Source organism: Galeopterus variegatus, unplaced genomic scaffold (genome assembly GCF_000696425.1).
Source record: "Galeopterus variegatus unplaced genomic scaffold, G_variegatus-3.0.2 Scaffold2217, whole genome shotgun sequence".
Lineage (NCBI taxonomy): Eukaryota > Metazoa > Chordata > Mammalia > Dermoptera > Cynocephalidae > Galeopterus > Galeopterus variegatus.
The window spans coordinates 277,108-282,699 of NW_007728328.1; positions in this window are offsets into that span (position 1 = coordinate 277,108).

Here is a 5,592-nt window from a genome sequence, read left to right on the forward strand (position 1 = left end):
CAGAGTTTTGTCTTACCCTGGTGATCTGGTTAATAGATGTGTAGCCAATTTTATGTGACTTTTTTTGTGTGGTCGTTGTTGTTAATAAAGCCCCCTTTTTGATACTTGGACAATTCATTCAATTCTAGAATTTACAACAAGAAGAGAGATTAGAGTTTCATCCATATGAGACCAAACCCTTCTTTTTTCCTCATGAGAGAACAGAGGCTGAGAGAGATTAGGTGACTTTTCTTTTCTTTTTTTTTTTTTTTGTCTTTTTTTGTGTCCGGCAACGGATCGCAACCCTCAGTGTTGTGCCCGCACCTCGCTCAGCCAGTGAGCGGGAACCGGTCTGTATGTGGGATCCGAACCCTCGGCGGGAGCGCCACCACACTCCCAAGCGGCGCACTGTAGCAGTGCACCACCGGGCTGGCCCTAGGTGACTTTTCTAAAGACAAACTGTTGTCATTGGCTGGACTGAGACAAAATCTATGTTTTCTGACTTGTTTTGTTCAATATATACAAAATATGTAAAAAAAATCTTCAAAAGTAATGTCTTATCTGTAAAGCACACATCTGTACGTAGCAGATGCACATGGACAAACATATATACCTGTGTGATCACCTATGAACGTGCATACATCCTGCATATGTGGCTTCAGTCTATTCAAACTCTAAAACATGGAGTCTCAATATTGGTGACTTGAAGGGGCAAAAGTTGGTTCTTGAGGAGAGGGGCAAAAAATTTTATCCATTGTGTGTATAAAGCATAGATACACAGAGTACATAAGCAGTGTATGTATACAGCATACTGATCTATGGTGTATTAAAATTTCACAGGGTGGCGACAGGAAAAAAGTATAAAAATGTGCTTTAGAATGGAAAAAGGTGAGAAACATTTTTCTAAAGTGATGTTGGCTGTGCTTTTTGGCTTATGTTTTAGGGGACAGCATGGATTGGTGTGGTTGATGACGGTGGTGAAGTAGTTACCACGTATAATGTTACAGCTGGCCAGGTGATCTTCTTCCCTAAAAATACGCTACACTGGATAAAGAATGTGGGGATTGAAGACTGCTTTTTCTTGCTCTTCTTTTCCACACATGATGAACTTCAGACCCTGGATGTTGATGATGTATTGTTTTCTACGCCTGAGGATATTGCTTCTAGGTCACTTAAGGTATGTACCATTTCTGAAACACATCTCACCATGAAGGCTTGTGTTACACAGGCACAAAGAGAGCATGAGTATTCATGTTTCCAGGGCAGCAGTCAGCACAGGTCCAGAAGAAATTAATTAATAGGTATTGTGACAGTTGGATAGTGGACCCCAAAGCATATCTTGTGTTCCTACTAAAGACAAAAAAAAAAAAAAAAAACCTTGTTGAAATTGAGTGCTTTTTATTTTCCTTTATGAAGGTCTTCCATAGGAAACTATAATGTATTGGCAGAAAGATTGTGGTATTGTTAATCGAAAAAATTGCTGTGATTGTTATCCCTGAAGAGTCATAAGCTTGCCCATTCTTTCTGCGTGGAGAAGTTTGCTTCAGATAATGTAAAAATGTTTTCTTAATCTCATGCAGAGGATTCCATACTTTTTCCTGAAGAATCACTACTTTTGATCTCTTCAAATGTTTACATTATTTCTGGGGGTGGGCACTGATAATGCTGGTTACAGAGAGTCAGGTGTGGATGCTGACAATGCAAAAGGGTAAGGGGAATTGATGATGGCCTATGATTCGCAACTGGGGGAGGTTCTGTGGTAAGCATAGAAACCTATATATAAGGGTACTTCACAAAGGTCATAGAAAGATTAGCATTATCTTTTAATTCTATTTTTCCATGACCTTTTGAAGTACGCTCATAATAAGTTTTTGAGATCTACCTTGTGGTAACCCTAGTCTAGTGCTACAAGGAGAAGTAGGAGAGATTAAGGAGATTTTTGGTAAGCACGGGAATCAATGTATATTTTTGCAGGTGTTTATATTGACCATAAAAAACCAACACATTTAAAACCAAAATACATCGAAAACTTTGTAAGTTTCAATGGATTTCATAAATGTCATAAGCCTTAGCGGTAACCCTAGTCTAGTGCTACAAGGAGAAGTAGGAGAGATTAAGGAGATTTTTGGTAAGCATGGGAATCAATGTATATTTTTGCAGGTGTTTATATTGACCATAAAAACCAACACATTTAAAACCAAAATACATCGAAAACTTTGTAAGTTTCAATGGATTTCATAAATGTCATAAGCCTTAGGCTAACTGAGGTCAGCTCTTCTGACTGGGCCACTGAAAACCACACTGGTGCTAATGCTACCCGATCCTCAGCTACCCACCCTTCTAGTAGGAAAATTTGTAGAGTGTTCCACAAATATCTTATGTGATTTCTTCTGTGTTTCAGCCTGAAGGTGGAATTAATTTCATTAGAGCATTCCAGAAGCAAGAAGAGGATCAGGGGGTCAATCTCCCTCCCAATTTGGCAGAACTGGTTACCAATGCTAGTTATGTACAGTCTCCAGACAGCCTTGTGTGGAGATACTTTTATGACCTCAAAGGTACTTTATGTTATTAAGTGAAGCCTTTTTGGTTAAGTATTTATATATTTGATTATATATGTATATTGAATTGGCATTTTTTTTTAATGGTAGGTTGCAATCAAGAGAAATTTGAAAAACACATTTCTCAACAGAGTAGGCAATGTGAGAAAAAGCCTGGAGGCAAAAGAGAATGTGACAAAGGATTTTGAAGTGTGAGGGGTGTGTGTTGGGGCTGGAGTGCTGTAAGAGAAGAGGCTGGTGAAAGAGGAGGGGTCAAATCATACAAGGTTTAGAAGCCATGCTAACACGTTTGTATTGTATTTTGATGGAAAAGAGGAGCAATTGAAGGGTTTTAAATAAGAGAGTGATGCAATTTGTTTTGCTTTTTGAAGTGATGACCACTCTGGCTGAATTGTAGAGAACGCATTGGAAGGACTAGATGGGGGGTGGGGAGATGAGTTGGGGACTTCCTCCCATAGTCCCTCAAGTAGGGGACAATGGTGGCCTTTATTATGGCAGTTGTGAGAGGGAGAGAATTGTTGTGAAGCAAATAATTTAAAGAGGTAGGGCAGACAGGACTTGGTAGCTGACTAACTTGAAGGGTGAGGTAGAGATTGCTCTTGAGGATGACTCTCCAGTTTTTTAGCGAGGTCCCCTGAATTGAACCGTCCATCCTGAAGAGGACACACTATGTTAGGAATCTCAAGCGAGCTTAGAAGGTAGGATAGTGTCTGACTCCGTCAGGTTAATATATTGGGGGTGCATATGATCTGGTGTCAGCAATTCCTGCTGTGTAAGTTTTATGTGAATATAGAAGAGGTGTGTACTTTACGGGGACTAAATTTGGCTCTCCATTGGAGTTTCATTTTGAAATATTTTATCTCCTTTTGTTTTTTAATCTTCATCTGATACAGGTTCAAAAGAATATAAATTTCCAGGAGGAGTAATACAACTGGCACAATATTGGAAAAATGAAAGCGAACTGAGCAACAATGAAAAAATTTTTAGTAAATTCCTGAATCAGGTAATTGAGAAAAATGTTTTGATAAGTATTAAGATGAATGACATATGGGATTTAGATTGAATTCAGGCTCCTTTTGGACAAAAGAAAAAAAAAGATCTAGTCAAACATTGGTTGAGTCGATCAATGTAAACTGTTAAATGAAGCTTCAGTGTGGATTTAGGAACTTAACTTCTCTGGCACGGATAGATACATTAATGAAAAGACTAGATGCTGGTGCTCTCTTTCCACTTGTTTTAAAGGCTGAACTGGCTGTATTGCTTAGGTGTGGAATCAGATTTTCTGGGTTTAAATCCTAGTTCTGCCAGTTCTTAGCTGTGTGACATGAGGTAAATTTCTCAGCCAACTTAGATTTTAATTCCATCATCTGTGAAATAGGGAGACTATTACTACCAACCTTATAAGATTGTTGTGAGGAATAAGTGACATAATAAAAGTAAAGGACATAGAAAATTGCATGTTCTTAGTGAGGGCTGCATAAATATTCGTTACTATTGTGATTATATGAATTGTTAAGTTGCTGAGTAGGTCGTTATCTAGCTAACTGCATTTCTTTTTTCTCTTTCTTTTTTAAGCATCAAAATGCCCTCAGTCTGAGTACACTCAGAATTTATAACAATGGATTAAGACAGCCACATTTTCATTTTAATGCAAATGAAATGGGATATGTATTAAGTGGATGTGGACAGGTAATTTCTCTGTAAACATTTTTGACTTTCTTTTTTAATGCAGAAAAAAGAAAATGGGAGGTATTTCTTTGTTTTGGCTCAGTAGTTAGTAAAAAGACTCAGTCCTAATGGCTTTCTGGGCACAGTTTCTATAGAGGATACCATGCAGACCCTGAAAGTTTCTAAGTATGGTGAGATAGATTCAAGACGTGCATGAGAAGAAGCTAAGAATATATCAGAAGTGATAAAGATATTATCACTTATAATAGAGGGAATGCAATAATTGCTTAAGCTTTCAGGGTTTCGTATCCTCAAGTAACACAAAGGGGAAGATACTGCCCTTTGGGGAAGAGGGAAAGCTGTTTGCCTCTCAGTGTAATGTGAGTGGGGGTAGCTCGGGAGGTGTGGAGCATCAGTAGGGTGGCCATATAGTCCAGGTTGTCCAGGATACTCCTGATGTATACTTGTTGTCTTGGTGGAATTATCGATAGCACCCCTGTTGACTTTTCAGAGAACCTGATTTGGATAATCAATTATAAGGGTACCATAAGAAAAGCCAAGCCATGTAGTGTGTTATCATAGTGATTTGGCTGTGGTTTGTCCAGGCTTTCACTGGGGTGCCCTAGGGAAATATACAATAGTGTGCACGGGTTGAATGGGCTTGTCTAGCCTGTACCTTTCTCGACCTTGAAGGGAAGAACCAAAACCATACTGAAATTCACTCATTTTGTCATCCATAGCAAAAGTTTTATATTTTTAGAGGTGAAGGCTTTAATACATTGGAAAAGGGCATTGTAATTTCTCACAAATTATATTTCAATGATCAGACTTTATTTTTGTTGTGCTTGTGTGTTTTGTGTGTGTGTGTACACATTTAGTCTCTAACCCTTTTAAGGAAGACTGTTATGATGCTGCTTTCCCAGAGGCCAATTTTTCCCAAGCAAGTGGAAAAGAGGGCATGGGAGGAGAAAACACTGAGGTTTAAATCTTCTGCCCAATCTATTATGGAACGTAATTTGTAACCCTTTATTAGAACACGGCAATTGATGCTCTTTTTGCCTGATGTTCTGTGTATTAAATTCACTAATGCATTTTAAGGAAACTACTTAAATAGAGTATCTCTTGATTTCTGTGGGCTATGTCTCTGACACAGGAGATTTAATGTGAAAGACGGCCTCAGGGCCAGCCTGGTGGTGCACTGCTACAGTGCGCCGCTTGGGAAGCACGGTGGCGCTCCCGCCTGAGGGTTCGGATCCCACATACAGACCGGTTCCCGCTCACTGGCTGAGCGAGGCGCGGGAGCAACACCGAGGGTTGCGATCCCGTTGCCGGTCCCGGTCCGGTACGGGGGCAACACTGAGGGTTGCGATCCATTGCCGGACACGGT